General features: G+C 44.3%; 1 protein-coding gene across 5 annotated transcripts in view; it reads right to left on the bottom strand.

Moving 5' to 3' along the window:
* Positions 1 to 19,684, bottom strand: part of sbf2 (SET binding factor 2) — a 609,277-nt gene that overhangs the window by 325,845 nt on the left and 263,748 nt on the right. The gene's annotated exons all lie outside the window — the stretch shown is intronic.

The raw sequence follows: 19,684 nt of genomic DNA, 5'->3' as shown, positions 1-19,684 counted from the left end.
CTGTGATGGAATTTGCTGCAGCTGCCAAAATGTGAGCAAAGTTTTCCGAGCAGATTAATGTTGTTAGGTTTAATGCCCATCAGGATGCTATTGTATCACTTTTATTAACTTATTAATTTGGAAAAGCATAGCGTGATTAAAGGGAGTCAGCATGGCTTTTTGAGGGGCAGGTCATGCCTTACAAATCTTATTGAGTTCTTTGAGGAAGTCACGAGACAGGTTGATGAGGGTCGAGCAGTGTATGTGGTGTACATGGACTTCAGCAAGGCATTTGATAAGGTTCCCCACGGCAGGTTCATTCATAAAGTCAGGAGGTATGGAATACAGGGTGATTTGGCTGTCTGGATTCAGAATTGGTTGGCTGACAGGAGGCAGAGAGTGGCTGTAGATGGTAAGTATTCTGCCTGGAGGTCAGTGCTGAGTGGTGTCCCGCAGGGCTCTGTTCTCGGGCCTCTGCTCTTTGTAATTTTTATAAATGACTTGGATGAGGAGGTTGAGGGGTGGGTTAGTATGTTTGCTGATGACACAAAGGTTGGAGGTGCCGTTGATAGTATCGAGGGCTATTGCGGGTTTCAGCGAGACATTGACAGAATGCAGAGCTGGACTGAGAAATGGCAGATGGAGTTCAACCTGGATAAATGCGAAGTGACGCATTTTGGAAGGTCGAATTTAAATGCTCAATATAGGATTAAAGGCAGGATTCTCAGCAGTGTGGAGGAACAGCGGGATCTTGGTGTTCAAGTGCATAGCTCCCTCAAAGTTGCCACCCCGGTGGATAAGGTTGTTAAGAAAGCAAATGGTGTTTTGGCTTTCATTAACAGAGGGATCGAGTTTAAGAGCTGCGAGGTTATGCTGCAGCTCTACAAAACCCTGGTGAGACCACACTTGGAATATTGTGTCCAGATCTGGTCGCCCTATTATAGGAAAGATGTGGAGGCTTTGGAGAGGGTGCAAAGGAGGTTTACCAGGATGCTGCCTGGACTGGAGGGCTTGTCTTACGAGGAGAGGTTGACTAAGCTCGGACTTTTCTCTCTGGAGAGAAGGAGGAAGGGAGGTGCCCTGATCGAGGTATACAAGGTAACAAGAGGCATGCATAGAGTCGATAGCCAGAGACTTTTCCTCAGGGCAGGACTGACTGCCATGAGGGGTCATAGTTTTAAGGCGTTAGTTGGAAGGTATAGAGGAGACGTCAGAGGGATGTTCTTCACCCAGAGAGTTGTGAGCGCATGGAAGAGTTTACCAGTGGTAGTCGTGGAAGCAGAGTCATTAGTGACATTTAAGCGACTGCTAGACATGCACATGGACAGCACTGAATTGAGGGGAATGTAGGTTAGGTTATTTTATTTTTGGATTAGGATTATTCCATGGCACAATATCGTGGGCCGAAGGTTCTGTACTGTGCTGTACTTTTCTATGTTCTATGTTCTAATACGAAATCTTGATTTTTTTTGGAATTCATTTTGCTTGTAGAATCTGCTTCTTGCATTCAGAGATCTTGTCATGTGCAGCTGCAATGTTACTTTCTCTGTCTTTTGATATTTTTTCGCACAGTTTAGGATTTCCCACAGGTTCATATCGTACACAAGCAATGTTTCTTCAATGGAAAGTTCACACGGCCCCAATGTACAAAAGCATGCGCTGGTGTTGCCCCAATCCCATCTCGAGATCCTGAATTATGTCACTTAATGAAGATGTTCAGCAGTAGGTTAATACACAGATTTGCCCAAAGCCTGGTCAATGAGATGGGAGCTCTTCAATGCAAAAAGAATCAGAGGCTGAGGAGTGACTGTAAAGAAGTTTATAAAATCATGAGGGACATGGATTGGGTGAACAGTCAAGGTCTTTTCCCCAGAATAAGGGAGTTCAAAACTAGAGCGCATAGGTTTAAGGTGAGAAGGGAAAAGGTTTAAAAGGGACTTAAGGGGCAACATGTGCATGTAGAATGAATTGCCAGAGGAAATAGAGGATGCTGGTACAAATATAACATTTAAAAGGCATCTGGATGGGTACTTGAATAGAAAAGGTATACAGGGATATGGGCCAAATGCCACAAACCAGACTAGATTAATTTAGGATATCTTGTTACCTCAGATGAATTCGATTGTATGGCCTGTATCTGTGCTGTACTACTGTACAACTCTAGTGGCTTTTTCAGGTATTAGTTAGAAGGACAGGGAAAAGCCTTCAGAATCACACAGCATTTTTCAGGTTTATGCTCTACTGAGTCCACTTGTTACATCATTCTTATTTCCCATGTACAGTGTTTGTACATTTCAAAGTTTATTCGAACATTTTGCATTGACAGGCCTCACTGGGCTAACATGCTAGAAAGCAAGCTTTGTTATTCTTGCAATCCTTTAAAAGTTAAAGACTTGTAATGTATTCAAGTTATGAGATTTTCAATGAAGACCAGTGGATTATGATCAGTGGAAATTAGCATTTCCTTGTTTCCATGTTGGGCATCGACATCAAAAGTTTAAGCATTAACAACAACCTTCAAGTCTCTGTGATGCATCTTCTGAGACTGGTTTAGTTTTTATTACAAAAATCTCAGTGGATTCTCTATTCCCAATTTACAGTTTTACAAGATATCATCCACCCCCAAATTACTAGCATGAATTGTCAAATCTGGAAAATGAGGGCCAGCCAACACCAGTAACTTTGTAAAGATTACCTTCCCTTTAAATTAAAACCCTTCACACCTCCCATATACCCTAAATACTTCTTCTGCACTCATATTAGTGTTTATCCCCAGTCTCTTAGCTGTGGTTAAAACTATCTCATCCATGGTCTATTCCTTGAGTTTCCTTCTCAGACTCACTTTTTTGAACTCGAACAAGTCCCATGATTTCCCTCATAACTTGAAGCATTCTGAACAAATGTTCCACCTTGTTACAATGGAAGCTGAGGTGTTTCCAATTTTCACCTCCTTCATTACTTTCCTTTTTGGTTTGAAGACATTACCGAGGGTATTTCCAGCTATCCATTCCTTGTTTTAGTTACTTGATTTCACTTCACCCTCCTAATTTTGATTCCTTTGAATTTATAGAGATGACAGAAAAGGGTTTTTTTGTGGACCAACTCGTACTCATCAGTCATCATTGCTGTCTACCTCGCAGTTGCAGCCCTTTGGTCCTTGATATCAATTCTTGTTATGGAAGTCAAAAAGTTTTTACATTCCTTTAGCAAAATAATCCAGAAGCTTCACATGTAGTTTCAACTTCTAAAGCCCACGTCCATCTATCAAAATTACATGGCTGAATCCTTTTGAATTCTGACTGGACCTGAATTAAAAGGGAACTAATATACTGGCAGGGAGATTTGCTAGAGCTGCTTGGGAGGATTTAAACCAGTAAGGTGAGGGAGGGGCGGTGGGGTGAGACCCAGTGAGATGGTGAGGAAAGAATTCAGTCTGAGCTTGGTACAGTTGGGGAAAAAGGAGTAACTCAAACAGTCAAGCTATGCAAGAACAAAACAAAGAATGAGGTAGAACTAATAAATTAAATACATTTATTTCACTGCAAGAGGCCAAACAGGTAAGGCAGGTGAACTCAGGACATGGTTGAGGACACGGTTGAGAACGTGGGATTGGGATATCGACATCATGGTAACTACTTGGCTCCCGAACGGACAGGACTGGCAGGTTAATGTTGTATGGTATAGATGCTATAGGAAGGATAGAAAGGTGAGCAAGAGAGGAGGGTGAGTAGCATTTTTAATTAGGGCTAACATTATGGCTGTACTTAGGGAGGCTATTCCTGAGAATACATCCAGGCAAGTTATGCGGCTGGAATTGAGAAATGAGAAAAGGATGATGACCTTATTGGGATCGTACTATAAACCCACCCCAGTAGTCAGCAGGAAATTGAGAAATAAATTTGTCAAGAGATGGCAATTATCAGTAAGAATAACACGAGGGTTATGGCAGGGGATTTTAACTTTCCAAACATAGACTGGGACTGCCACAGTGTTAAGGGATTGGATGGCGTAGCACTTATTAAGTATATACAAGAAATTCTCTGATTCAGTACGTGACTGCAGCTACTAGAGAAGGTGCAAAACCTACCCAAGAGAAATGAAACAGGGCAAGTGATTTAGGCTGCAGAGGGGGAGAATTTTGGGTCCAGCAAACCATTATTCTAATAGTTTTAAAACAGTGTTGGAAAAGGACAGACCAGATCTAAAAGTTAAAGTTCAAAATTGGATGAGGGCCAATTTTGACAGCATTAAAGCAAGAGCTTTCAAAAATTGACTGGGGGTGGATGCTTGCAGGTAAAAGAATGGCTGGAAAATGGGAAACCTTCAAACATGAGATGAGAGTCCAGAGACTGTTAGGGTGAAGGGCAAGGCAGATAGGTGCAGGGAATACTAGATGACGAGAGAAATTGAGGTTTTGATCAAGAAAAAGGCAACATATGTGAAGTATAGACTGTAGTGAATCCTTAAAAAAGTATGAATGCAACAGGAGTATACTTAAGAGGGAAATCAGGAGGGCAAAATGGGGACATGAAATTGCTTTGGCGATTTGGGTTAATGAGAAGCCAAAGGAATTTTATAAATAAATTAACGACAAAAGGCTAACTAGGGACAGAACTGTAAACCTCAAAGATCAGCGAGGCTGCCTATGTGTAGAAACGCAGGAGATGGAGGAGATACAAAATGACTGTATTGCATCAGTGTTTACTGCAGAGAAGGATAAAGGAGATACAGAACGTCGGGAAATAAATAACGACATCTTGAAAATTGTCCATATTTCAGAACACAAAGGTAGATAAATCGCCAGGACCTGATCAGGTATGTCTGAGAACTCTATGGGAAGTTAAGGAAGTGATTTGTGGGCCCCTTGCTGAGATATCTGTATCACTGATAGCAGCAGGTGAGGTGCTGAAACACTGGGGGTTGGCCAACATGATGCCATGATTTAAGAAAGGTGATAAGGAAACAAAACAAAGTAACTGTGTGAAATGACAGCATGAGCGAGGGATGTGAGCCCAAGCGAGCATGCGTGCCAGAGTTTGTTTGTGCGCATGTGTGGTCAACAGCCAAGAACCAGAGGAGAGCAAAACATGAGCTGGTCTGCAAGTGAGCAAGGTAGGGAGAGACATGCAGGAGTAATGCTAGAAGCAACACAAGGTGCATCTGAAAATGAGGTGTCAACCTGGTGAAGCTACCAAATAGGACTACTTGTATGCCAAACAGAAGCAGCAAGTGACAGACAGAGCTAAGTGATCCTACAACAAACACATCAGATTTAGTCAATATCCTGACTTGGGCTGACAAGGGGCAAGAAATGTTTGTACCACATCATTACCAGGCATTGATCAACTCCAATGAGAGATAATGTAATCACCATTCCTTGACATACAATGGCGTTACCATTGATGAATTCCCCATGATCAATCACCTTGGGGTTATGGTTGATCAGAAACTCAACTGGAGTCATTACATAAACAGAGTGACTACAGCAGCATGTCAGAGGCTTGGAATACTTGGTGAGTAACTCATCCTGACTGGTCAAAGCTTGCCCACCATCTACAAAGGCACAACTCAGGAGTGTGATAGAATACTTCCCAGTGGCAAAGATAGGTGCAGCTTCAATAAAACTCAAGTAGCCCTACACAATCCAAGACAAGCTACCCGAGATGCACATGGGCGGCACGGCAGCTCAGTGGTTAGCACTGCTACCTCACAGCACCAGGGATCTGGGCCCAAACCCAGCCTCAGGCGACTGTCTGGGTAGAGTTGCACATTCTCGCTGTGTCTACATGGGTTTCCTCTGGTGCTCCAGTTTCCTCCCACTTTCCAAAGAAGAGCAGGTTCAGTGGACTGGGCACACTAAATTGGCCATAGTAGCCAGGAATGTGTAAGTTAAGCAGATTAGCCATGGGAAATACAGGGTTATGGGGCGAGTCTGGGTGAGATGATTTTTCAGAGAGTCAGTGTGGACTTGTTGGGCCAAATGGCCTGTTTCCACACTATAGGGATTCTCTAACAAAGGGGTCCATTTGATTGGAAGCAAATATGGAAGCATTCACTCCCTCCACCACCAACATTCAGTAGAAGCAATGTGTACTATCTACAAGATGCATTGTAGTAACTCATCATAACTCTAAAACAGTGAAATAACTCCATGGAGGCTAATGTCCTCTCAGTTAGTCACACTTTATGTACATGTGCACAATACATGGACTCTGACCAGCTGTCAGCCAGGCCCTAGAGTGAGCACAATCCCTGAAACTCCTGTTTATGTGTCAGCCAGGACTCCCCAATAGGCCCAGGTTAACAGCCCCAATCAGGGAATTCATAATCAGATCCACCTAGCCAACCTTGTTCCAAGTACTACATTATTCCCCTTCTAACTTCAAGGATGTAGGCCTTTTATTTTTCTTGCAGTTTCTCCAGGTCCAGTTCCTCCACCTCTGACTTAGACATCAACGGTGTGTTTTAGTCATGGTGTTTATGCAATGAGTTCAACTGAGTTTCTGGTCAACAGTGCCCCAATGATGATAACAGCAGGGTATCCATCAGCTGGAAAAGGGTGGAGGCTGATGATACCCACAAACAGCAGTCTCGTACATTGGTACAAAGCATTATGGGTACTAACTATGCCATACATCTCAGAATCCTCATTTGGTCAGAATTACAGGTACTCATGGCTCATGGCCAGCTTCATGAAAGTCAGCTGCCCTTTGCCAGTTTTGCATGCAAATCCTCTATGTGAGGGATTGGGTATTTATCCAGCTGCGAGAAGCAGTTTACAGTTTGCTTAAAATCCCCAAAAAGGTGAACCAAGCCATCAGGCTTCACAATCGGTACAACTGGTGCTGCCCATTCTGCAAACTGTATAAGTTTGATGATTCCTTCACTTTGCAGCCTCCTGATTTCTGCCTGTACATTTGCACAGAAGGCACATAGCACTTGGTGAGCCTTGCAGAATCGCACAATTGCTTCCTGGTCAAAATGTAAGATGGCCTCAGCTCCTCTGATAGTCCCTAAACCTTGACGAGAAACTTTTGGGCATTGATTTAGGACTTCATTCCGGTAACAATTTTCTGATCGCAAAACATCAAATCCAATCAAGTGAATCTTTTTCAACCAATTCCACCCCATCAAGCTTGGGCCAAAGCATTTTACTGCAAATCAACACGAACTGCACAAACTGTTTCTCATAGGAAGCCAGAGCCAAAGTTGTACCCTTAATCTATAATGGCTGCGGGGTAAATGTTATCAGTCTGGCCGACATTAAGTTCAAACTTCAGGGTCACTGCTTCCAGAAGGTGTTTTATGGAGGGGCTGATGTCTAGTGACAGTTCAACCCCAAACACTTCCACAGTACTGCCCTCCCTACCTCCTCCTCTAACCAAAAAAAAAGACAGACACCACTGTGAGGACCAGAGCAAGGGAATGGAAGAGATCTATAGACCGTCCTGGGAAGGTGAGTGAGGGAAGACCTACTTCGACTATTCATGCCGATAAGTAAGATAAGTGCTTAATAAATTTTTTTAAAAAGCTTAATTGGGGTTGTGGCCTATCAAGGGATAACAGCAGCAGCAGCCAGACTGGTGGCACCACGGCCGGCTCTGTTCTTAAGGAGGGAAACACAAAGAGCACTAGAGCCCTAGTTATAGGGGACTCTTATAGTTAGGGGTACAGACAGGTGTTTCTGTGGACATAAGAGACTCCAAGATGGTATCTTACCTTCCAGCTGCCAGGGTCAAGGATATCTCTGAACGGGCAGAAAGCATTCTGTAGGGATAGGGTGAACAGCCAGAGGTCATGGTACATATTGGTGGGAAATGACATAGGTAGGAAGAGCGACAAGGCCTTGCAGCAGCAGTTCAGGGAGTTAGGTAGAAAGTTAAAAAGCAAGACCTCCAGGGTTATATTCTTGGGATTACTCCCTGCACCGCATGCCAGTGACGCTAGAAATGAGAAGATGGTACAACTCAAAACATGGCTAAACAAATAGTGTAGGAGGGAAGGTTTCAGGTATCTGAACCATTGGGTTCTGTTCTGGGGCAGGTGGGACCTGTACAAGAAGGACAGGTTGCATCTAAATTGGAGGGGCACAAATATTCTGACTGGGAGGTTTGCTCGTGTTACTCAAGAAGATTTAAACTAGCTTTGCAGGGGGGTCAAAACCAAAGCAAAGGTGAATTGACTGAAAGGGAACGAGAGAATAGGGCCAGTAAGACTCAGAGCAACAGCAGACAGGGAGTAGTTGTTGATCAAAGCAAGTCTGGTGGACTGAAGTGCATCTGTTTCAATGCAAGAAGAGTAACAGGTAAGGCAGATGAATTTAGAGCTTGGGTTAGCACTTGGAACAATGACATTGTTGCTATTCCAGAGACTTAGTCAAGGAAAGGACAGGATTACAGATGTTTCAGGCAGGAAAGAGGATGTAAAAGTGGTGGGTGAGTTGCGCTACTTGTTAAGGACATAATCACAGCTGTACTGTAAGAGGACACCTCGGATGGCTCTTACAGCAACACAATAGTTAGAGCTCAGGAACAGGACGAGTGCAATCATAATGTTTGGAGTTTACTATACCAACAGCCAGCAGGAGTTAGAAGAACAGATACATAGGCAGATTTTGGCAAGATGTAAAAGTAACAAGGCTGTCGTCATGGGTGATTTTAACTTCCCACATATTGACTGGGGCTCATGTAGTGCTTGGGACGCACATCAGGCAGTTTGTAAGGAGCATCCAGGAGGTTTTCTTGAAACAGTATGTAGATAGTCCAACTACGAAAGCGGTTGTACTAGACCTAGTATTGGGGAATGGGCCTGGCCAGGTGGTCGACGTATCAGGAGGAGAGCAGCTCAGGAACAGCGATCACAATTCAGTTAGCTTTAAGATACTAATGGATAAAGATAGTTATCAGGTGAAGGTGCTAAATTGGGGGAAGGCTAATTACAGTATTTGGACAATATTTGAAAAATGTAGCTTGGAGACAGATGTTGAGGACATATCTACATCTGGTATGTGGGAGGCTTTCAAGTGGAGGTTGCTGCGAATTCAGGACTGGCACATTCCTATACGAAGGATAAGTATGGCAAGTTAAGGGAACCTTGGGTAACAAGAGATATTGTGAGCCTAGTCAAGAAGAAAAAGGAAGCATTCATCAAGGCTGGGAACACATGAAGCAAGAGTGGAATACAAGCAAAGTCGAAAGAACCTTAAGCAAGGAGTCAGGTGGGCTAAAAGGAGTCATGAAAAGTCATTGACCAACAGGATTAAGGAAAATCCCAAGGGTTTTTACACATATTCAGAGCAAGAGGGTAGCCAGGGAGAGGGGTAGCCCACTCAAGGGCAGAGAAGAGAATTTATGCGTGAAACCGGAGGAAATGGGTGAGGTATTAAATGAAAACTTTAAGTCCATATTCACCATACAGAAGGACTTGGTAGATGATGAGTCTGGGGAAGGATGTGTCGATAGTTTGGGTCATGTTGAGATCAAAACGGAGGATGTATTGGGGATCTTGAAAAACATTATGGTAGCCAAGTCCCTAGGGTCTGATGAGATATACTCCAGAATACTGACAGAAGCAAGGGAGGAAACTGCTGGGGCCTTGAGGGAAATATTTGTATTCTCACTGGCCACAGAGGAGGTCCCAGACAATTGGAGAATAGGCAATGTTGTTCCTTTGTTTAAGAAGGGTGGCAGGGATAATCCAGCAAATTACAGGCTGGTGAGCCTTACGTCAGTGGTAGGGAAATTACTGGAGAGGATTCTTCAAGACAGGATTTACTCCTGGCTTGGAAATAAGTGGGCATGTTAGTGGGAGGCAACATGGTATTGTGAACGGGAGGTCGTGTCTCACTAACTAGAGCTCAGGAGTAGTAAGAGTGCAATCATAATGTTTGGCATTTACTGTAGGCCTCCCAATAGCCAGCAGAGATAGAAGACCAGGTATGTGAACAGGAGGTCATGTCTCACTAACTTAATTGCGTTTGTTGAGGAAGTGATGAAGATGATCGATGAGAGGAAGCAGTGGAAGTTGTCTACGTGGACTTCAGTAAGGCCTTTGACAAGATCCTTCAAGGCAGACAGGCACAGATGGTAAAGTCGTGTGGGATTAAAGGTGAGCTTGCAAAATGGATAAAAAAATTCACTGCCATAGAAGACACAGGATACCAGTGGAAGGATGCTTTTTCTGAATGGAGGACCTTGACTAGTGGTATTAGGCTGGAATCAGTGTTGGGGCTTTTGATTTTTGTAATATAAATAAATGATTTGGAGGGAAATGTAACTGGTTTGATTCGTAAGTTTAGGGATGACACAAAGGCTGGTGGAATTGTGGACAGTGATGAGGACATCACAGGATACATCAGGAGAAAGAACAGGTGATGACTTGGGCAGGAGTTTAATCTGGAAAAATGTGAGGCAAGATGGAAAATATATAGTAAGTGGCAGACTCCTTAAGAGTACTGTTAGGGATCTGGACGTACAGGTACACAGGTCACTGAAAGTGGCAATGCAGGTGGAGAAGGTAGTCAACAAGACATAGTGCAAGCTTGCTTTCATTGGCCAGGGCACTGAGTTTAAGAACTGGCATGTAATATTGCAGCTTTATAAAACCTTAGTTAGTCTGTATTTGGAATACTGTTCAATTTTGGTCGCCACACCAGCATGTGGTGACTTTGGAGAGAGTACAGAAAAGATTTATCAGGATTTTGCGTGGTATGGAGGGCATTAGTTATGAGAAGAGGTTGGAGAAACTTGGGTTGTCCTCACTGGAACAATGGAGGTTGAGGGCAACATGATAGAGATCTAACAAGATTATGAAAGGCATGGACAGAATGGACAATCAGAAGCTTTTTCCCAGGGTGGAAGAATCAGTTACTTGGGAACATAGGTTTAAGATGCGAGGCACAAGGTTTAAAGGTGATGGACGAGGCAAGTTATTTTTTAAAAACAGAGCGTGGTGGGTACCTGGAACTCGCTGCCGGGGAAGGTGGTAGAAGCAAGTGCTATAGTGACTTTTAACGGGTGTGACAAATACATGAATAGGAAGGGAAGAGAGGGGTATGGTCCCTGGAAAGGGAGGGTATTTTAGCTGTGACAGGCAGCATGGCGGTGCAGGCTTGGAAGGCCAAAGTGCCTGTTCCTGTGTTGTAATTTTCTTTGTTCTTTGTTGTCCGAGTCCATATAAATCTTGTTTAAGATGGGCTCTGCAATCACTGATACAGCTGCTCCAGGATTGACGTCCACTAAAACCAGGTGACCATTTCACCAGACATTTACGGCAAGTGGTTCTGATTTGGATGTTGTTAAGCAATTTAACTGTTCCAATCCAGGGTGTGCACTCTCCTGGGTCCCAGCTTGCACGTTTTCTTACTCAAGTCAGGCTTTGTAGGACTCCTTTGCTGTCTCAAGTTTACATAGAGGCAGCAACTACAGTGGCTTGCTGGCCTGGATTCTGAAGAATATTTTAGCCAGTTAGCAGAAGGTCAGCTTTGTTATAGGGTTTTTTTGTGGGCTTATCTGGAGTCCCTCTGCTCAGGATATGTCCTGCATGAGACTATGTGAATGCCTACACTCAATCGGTGTTGCTCAAGCTCAGTTGGAAAGTTAACCGTGACCATTTCCATTGGGATTCCTGTAACTCACATGCACTATCTGCCACATCTTCTAATGACAAATCCTATTGTAGTGCCTGATTGAAATCCATTGGGCTTCAGATAACAGGTGTTTTTGTACGGTTGCATCAGTAATCCCACATACCAAACAAAGTCTCTCTGCATGTCATTTAAGGTCAACCAAAAATCACATGCCTGTCAGTCATCTTAACTTCATCAAAAATCCCAACACAGAGTCCCCTGGTTTTCACTTTCAAACTACCCAGTAAAACTGATAGCATATCAGAATATTAGGCAGCTCGAGGTTGTAATATTCCTGAATTAAATCTGTCAACTCTAGAAAGTTTTTAGAATCTCGTACATCAGGGCAATTTAGACCCCTAATACCTAAAAATGCTGCAGATCCACAAGCAGTCAGAAGAATTACTTGTGGCTTTTCATCTGCCTGAATTTCATTTGCCTGGAAAAAATAATGCATGCTTTTCACATAGTAGGCCTAGTCTTTGATGGTAGGATTGGACCAGCCAAGCTTCCCAAATAAAGGCATGCTGTTAGTCATGGTTAACCCAACTCAAAGATGACTGTTGTAAGCAAATTTTCTTTAGCAGCATTCTCCCATCACTGAAGTAATTCCATACAGGCCAGTATCTCATCACCGAGTCACTCCTTATTTGCATGTGTACAGTACATGTCCAGCTAGCTCACAGCCAGTCCCTAGAGCAAGGGGAATCCCTGGGACTCCTGTTCATATCTGTCAGCCAATACTCCCTGACTAGGGCTGTTAATGTGAGTCAATCAGGAAGCTCATAGTCAGCGAGATCCACTAGCCAACCTCATGCATCTACTTCCATCTAGAAGGACAAAGAAAGCAGATACACAGGAATACCACGACCTGCAAGTTCTACTGTAAGCTGCTCAGCATCCTGACTTGGGAATATCATTGTTCCTTTCTTGTTGCTGGGTCAAATTCTGGAATTCTATACCGAAAGGCATTGTGGGTCAACCTACAGCATACTGACTAAAGTGCTTTAACAAGGTATCTCACAAATTATGGACGGGCAATAAAAAAAAATGCTGGCCCGCCAGAGATGCCCACATCCAAAAAGTGTGTAAAAATGAAGAAAGCTATAATGTTTTTCCTGAATACATCGAGCGAAGCAACCTCCACCACGTTATGTGGTAGAGAATTCCACAGGCTCACTACCCTTCAAGTGGAGGAATTTCTCCTCATCTTAGTCCAAAATGGTCTGCCTCAAATCCCGAGATATGACCCCATGTTAAAGACCTCTATATCTGGCAGCAAGATCATCCCTCCAACCAGTTTGTCCTGCCTTGTTGGAATTGTATATGCTTCAATCCAACACTCAGGTCTTCAAAACTCCCACGAATACAGGCTAAATCAATTCAGTCTCTTCTCATATGACAAACCTGCCATCCTAGAAAATTTTCATGAATTTGCTCAAAGTCTATCTTTTCTCAGATAAGGAGGCCAACACTGCACACCATATTCCAGTGTGGGCTCATCAAGAGCCTGTATAATTGTAGCCAGATTTCTTTACCCCTATACTCGGATTCTGTTACAATGAAGGTCAACATATCATTTGTTTTCTTAAGTGCTTATGGCACGTGCATGCTTACTTTCAGTGACTGGTATACATGACATCTAGGTTCCTTTGAATAGCAACACTTTCCGTTGTACCACCATTTGAATAATATGCTGGCACTCTGTTTCGACGAATGACCCTCAAAAATTAGAACCATGTTCTCTAGTGTGAAATATGACTCCAATTGACACAGCATTCTCATGATTCCAACTGACTCCAATTTTACTAGGATCCCTTGGCGTCACACTCAATTAAATGCTGTTCTGATGTCAAAGACAGTCACTCTCACTTTCTCTCTCACGTTCAGCAGTTCTGTCCAGGTTCAGATCAAGAGGTCAGGAACAGATACTTACCTGGCAGGGGAGGCTGGACCAGTGTTAAGCTATTGAGGTCATCGCTGGATCATGACTGTGATTGGATGTTAGAGGGCCACTGGTTCAGCTGACCTGCTATTGGTGGATCTTTATGCTGGCTTTGGCCTAATGCCAATTCAGGGAAAAGCCAACCTAGAGCTGCGGCCTCAGCATCCATACATACCCCAGGCTAGGGATTCTGGAGCAGTCAGGGAGACTGTGAAAACAATGGAGGAAGGATCGCCAGTAAACCAGATATTCTTCTTGAAGAGAATCCTCTTGGATCATTATGGGTTCCAAGCAGCAGATATTTTCTGCCTGCAGGATTTTCCCAGTGGAGGATACTTTGATGCAACATTCAGAAGTGTGAAGCAATGTGAGCATCTCCTGAAGATATTCGAGGAGAAAGGAGGTGATAGTCCCCTCTCTACCTCGACTGCAGCACCATCATTCAATTGCCCTGCACAGAGGAGCTACGTTTTCACAAACCATTTATACAAGCACCCCTACCCCCGACCAACCTTCCATATAGGTACATGCAGCTTGAAGAAGGCAGCACTGATGTGGTGGATCTCTTCACAATCTGGACCAGCAAGGTGACCCTGAGGGTGGATGCCAGTGGTAACATCCTCCACACACCCTCCAGCTTTGCAATCGAAGGGAGCCAAGGCTACCTGATGCATGCGGGGCAGCCCAGAGAGTGCTGAGCCTGCAGGAGGGTAGGGCACGTGGCAGCAGACTGCAAAGTGACTCTCTGCAGGAAGTGCCACTTATGCGCAGATGGCCAGAAGTGGCAATGTGAGCCGTGGACCCCTAAAGGTCAGTAAAGTGCCACCTCCCAGCAAGAAAACTGATACAAAGGGTACCCACAAGGGGAGAACAGGCTAGAGATGAGGAAAAGGTAGCTAGTGCAGAGGCACAGCAACCAATCCATTCTCCACCTGAACAGAAAAAGTCAATGGAGGAAGAGGAGGAAACCAAGAAAGCAGGCAAGTGGATACCAGTGAGAAACAACTGAAAAAGAAAAACATGTGAGAGTCCTAAAGCCATGCAGCAAAATAGAATAACGCATGACGGACATACTAGCACCTCCTCTGAGGACGAAGATGTGCAGAGGGATGGCCACCAACAAAAATCAGAGGCAGAGCACATGGCGGAGAAGAGGATAAGCATCCCCCAGCCGAGAAACACGGGACTTCCTGAGGGGCCCAGTGAAGCCCAACCACCAGCTGGTAAGAACCAGGAGGTACCCACTGTACCAAAGCTCCAGCCAACTGGGAGCCACGACAATCTGACAGTCTGTCAAACTCTGAACTGGACCCTGACTTCATTCTTGCCATGACAACACCAGAGCAGGGCAATCCCTCTTGTGTGGACAATATCCAACAGTTTTCCCACACCACATGGATAGAGGGAGTCCCACAGTAACAAGACTGTGGTGAAATGGACATTGGTTAATTCTATACACTTTTAAAATGGATGTTTAAAATTGCAAGTATTAATGCGTACAGTGTTAAATCTATAATGCAATGTGTTTCCATATTGGCTTACCTGGCCAACACCAAAGCAGACCTCCTGTTTCTGCTGGAGCATGGGACAACACAAGCTTAATGGGTCCACGGGCCTTCAATTTTGTCCGAGGGAAATGACAGTTGCTCCTCTGGCCTGAGTATTTTGCTGCGAGGATGCAGCTGCACCCTCACCAAAATTAAGGTGGTGGTGGGCAGGTGCTTCCTTGTGCTTCATCAATGCAAATGGACGATCTGGAGGGGCTGACAGTGAACTGGACTCCATGTCCAGATTTCTGATGGAAACAGTTCAAGTTGCCAAGTTGCATGATGTCTTCAGCACACCTGCAGATGAAGTCTGTGTAGATACACTGAGTTGCAGCCAGATAGGTCAATCCACTTAAGAACAGATTTCCTGTTTGCGTATTGTATGTTCTCAGTTAGATCCAGTGTCAAGCCAGTGTTCTTTTCTGACCACTGTCTCCTGCTGGCCAACTATCACAGAGAAGATGACCAGCGGGCTGGCGAGAGAACATGGAAGCTAGACATTAAACTGCTGATCCCAGAAAACACACAGGAGCTCAAAAGAGATTACGCAGAGTGTCTCTCCAGTGGACTAGTGGGAAACAGTCGAGAAGAACATCAGGATAGGCAAACAGGAAAAACATGGCAGGCCAGGCAGCACCTGGATCCAAGGAGCAGTCAATGTTTCAGGTATTACCCTTCTTCGGTACTGAAAGAACATCAAGAGGTTCTTCATCCTCAAAGGTGTTCAGAAGAACAGACAGGGGCAGGAAAAAATTGTCCAAACTACAGAAAAACAGAACCTTTTCCTGCTGCAGACGATGGGGGTCGATGTCATGGACTATCTCTGGAGGTTGAGAGCCAGCAACCCTTGCTTGTTGCCTCAAGAGGACTCCAAGATAATCTTCTGGTCCAGGGTCCACTCCATGGAGCAGGATAAGATGTGCGTGCATTTCTTCTTCCACAAAGTGCGCAAAGAGATCTCTGTGCTCAGCTGCCTGAAGGAAGATGGTAGCTCTATAAAGTCATCTCCATCTAACATCATGAGGATCAGCAAATCCTTTCATGTCAGACTGTATAACACAAAGCCCACAGACAGAGCAGCCTCCCACTCGCTCCTTGTACTCTATCACGAAGGTCTCTGATGGCAGCACACGCGAAAGGCCGAACTAGTCATTATTTCTGGTTGAGCTTACCAAAGCCTTTGAGTCCTTAGAAAAGGATAAAACTCCCAGAAGCAACTGCTTACTAACCAAGTTGTATTCAGCTCTGTAGGACTTGATTTGCTAGGACTGCTGGAGGTGTGCAACAGTCGGCTTCCGTCAGATACCATGAGTGAATCAATGAGGAAAGTATCATCATCCTCATTTACCAGCGGAAGGGAGACAGGGAGGAAGTCATTGCTGAATGCAGACTACAAAATCCTACCGTCATCACCAACCAGGTCAGGTCTGCTCTGGGGTCAATGATTCATCCCAACCAAACCTGTGCTGTACCAGGCAGGATGATCTCAGAGTCTCATGGTCCTCAGAGATATGGTTGACTATCTGCAGGACAAGGGGTTGCATATGCCTGCTTCATCAGCCTGGACTAGGAGAAGGTCTTTGACAAGATATCACACAGTATCACACAATTGTTTAGAACACTTTGCTGAGTCCATCAGGAAGCACGTGAGCCTAAAAGGCATGACTATTCCAGGCAGCAGAGGCCTTCTAGTCAAAGCTTCTCTCCACATGGATGACATCACTGTTTGCTGCTCAGATCCACTGTCAGTATGCGGGTGCATGGGCATCTGCAACCAGTTTGAACTAGCCTTGGAAGCATATTCCTTACAAATTGGGCCAACCGATCCTTCATTCCCTTCACCATCAGGACAGGTGACATGAAGGTGTTGGGAACATGGTACAGAGGGGCCGGAGCATGCATAAAATCTAGGGAGTGCATCACCAAAATGAAGCGGAAACTGCTCCTTTAGGAGCACCACACCCCGTCCCTTGTGGGTATAAACCTGGTCATGAGGATGAAGGACTCTGTTGTACGGAGCACAGGTCTGGCCCATTCTGCAAAAATGTTTTGTTTTAGTCACCTGAGCCATTTTCCTTTTCATCTGGAAGTCTAAGAGAGACTGAGTCTGCATGGACTCCATGTACAAAACTCTTTATGGGCCAGGAGGGGTGGGGAGGAAATAAGGAACATACCTAATGCTGCCCTCATCCTGATGGCCAACTTGGCATCCGGCTGCATCAGGCTGAGAGAAAACACCAAGTTTCACTGAGATTCTACCTGTTCCCGGTGTTGTGAAGGATGAGATCGGCCTTGCTGCAGTAGAATGCTCCAAGTAGTTGGACTGTTCTGTATCACGTGTCCTTCGTAGAGAAATTTTCAAAGAAAAATACATTTGACCACAAGTCCACCAGGAAGCAGTCAGCACATAGCATCTGAGATCCTGAGGGAAAAGTACAGCATAGATTCTGTTGCTTCGTTTCCTGAGCAAACTTTCAGAGTCATTTGGCAGCATGCTTCATGTGCATGTACGCGTGCGTGTCTCTGCAAACAAATTCTGGAGGCAAGTGCATTGATTTTTTTTTCAGGACAAACCTTGACAAGCTCTCTGATGCAGGACTCTGTGCTGCACTGTCTGTTCCCCAGGATGCATGCCTCGACAAACATCAACTGTGCCTGGAGGACCATCCACTCAGTTGAAGACACTCTTTGGTTTGCCCAAATCTTGTTGGTCTTCCAGAACAAACAGGTGACGCCGTCCGTGTGTTGCAGACTGGCACATTCCGAGGTGCAAGACTCTGTGCTGAGGAATGCACTAAAGCTTGGGGCAGCTGCATCCTAGGCACAATGGGGAAAGACTACTGTCTGAGATCCTTCCTTTGAAGGTAAATTGGGGTCTGTTTAGTTATCAGACCGTCCTAGTGTCTCCTATGAATATTAGTACTGTGTAAGAGAGGTTTTTTTTCGGATAGAGTCAAAGTTCAATGCTTTGTTTGTTTGCTTGATTTGCAAATGTGCAGAACTGAACTGCTTTTTTGTCAATGTACATGTACAAAGTTTTTTTTTACAAATAAAGTAAATTTTTGAAATTAGAAAAAGTCAAGAGTTGTGTGGGTCTGGCGGATTACAAACTGAGCATCAACAGGTAACCAGTGAATAAATGCTACTTCAAATGGCACTATCTATTACACTTTCCAGATTAAGCATATGCTGATTGGGTGTTTGTTTAACACAGTTGGATTTCTACAGGTTTTAGAGCAGAGGGCATATCTCGGCAATTTCCCGCATGTCTAGGTAGGCACCAGTGTTATCACTGTACTGGTATGTACAGCACAGTTACAGCCAACTTCCTTTCTACTGTCCATGGGCTTCATCCAGTTTTTATTATGAAGTAGTTTAAATCAGCTGACAACCAACATCTGTGCTGGTAACCTCAGGTGAAAGGGTGATTAATTGTCCACTCAGAGCTTCTCATGCAAAATGCTTTTAGACCCTTCAGCTTTGTCTTTTCTTTCATTTGTTCAACTCCCAATTGAAGATGGAAATATTTGTGCAACTTCCTCCTACAGTGTGTTGTTCAATTGTTTATGACGAGACACAGCATGATTGCAGAGTTTAGATTTAACCCTTTATTTGTCGGAGTGCTTAACTCTAAGTACTGCATATTACTTATGCTGCTTGCGAAATGAATAGCCTTGTTGAGGTCTCATTTTGTTGACATCACATACCTGGTACTGCTCGCTGTATGTCTCCTGAGCTCTTCACGGAACTTCTTGCCTTGGTGTAAATGGCAAAGTGGGGAACGTGCTGCTGCCACAGCATACCATGAGCTTCTAATCTTGAGTTGATAGAACAATTTAAAATATCTCCCTTTCAACCAGTGATAGCGTTGCACAACAAGATGGGGGATTTCCCAACACAGATGGATCTTCATCTTCACAAGGACTGTGTGGTGGTCAGTACCAATACCATCATGGATAAATTATTCTCCCAAAGATAGACGAATGAGGATGAGATTTTCTGTCTTGTTGGTGCCAGTTTAACACCAATGTCTTTTAAGACTCAGCCAGTTCAGTCATGGCAGTGCTATCATGCCAGTCTAGGTGATGGTCATCAAACTCCCAATCTAGAATACCTTGTGTCTTTGCCAGCAACTGGTGTCCAACATGGAGCAGGATGATTCATCAGCTGAGGAGGGAGTGGGACGTGCTAATCAGGAGGTTGAACTGCTCATATTTGACTTGATGCCACTGACGCTTCACGGTGTCCGTGTTGAGGATTCTCATGGTTACTCTATATCTTCTGTATGCCACTGTGTCACCACATCTGGGATGATAATGTCTGAGCCATTCTCATGTAATAATTCCTGGCAGATGATGTCAAGCTGTTTCTTGATTCGTCTTTGGGACAGCTCTTTGAACATTGGCACAAGCCCCCAGGTATTCATAAGGATGACTCTGCAAGGTAAACAGGGCTGTACATGCTATTGTGACTTCCAGGTGATCCATTTGAGTATCATTCTTCTTTTTAGCAATTAGATACAACTGAGTGGCTTATGAAGCCATTTCATATGACATTTAGAGTCAAATACATTGATGTGCAGTCACA

Source organism: Stegostoma tigrinum, chromosome 17, assembly GCF_030684315.1.
Source record: "Stegostoma tigrinum isolate sSteTig4 chromosome 17, sSteTig4.hap1, whole genome shotgun sequence".
In the NCBI taxonomy this organism is placed as follows: Eukaryota; Metazoa; Chordata; class Chondrichthyes; order Orectolobiformes; family Stegostomatidae; genus Stegostoma; species Stegostoma tigrinum.
The sequence above is the reverse complement of the archived record's forward strand: the minus strand, read 5'-3'. Positions and strand labels throughout refer to the sequence as shown.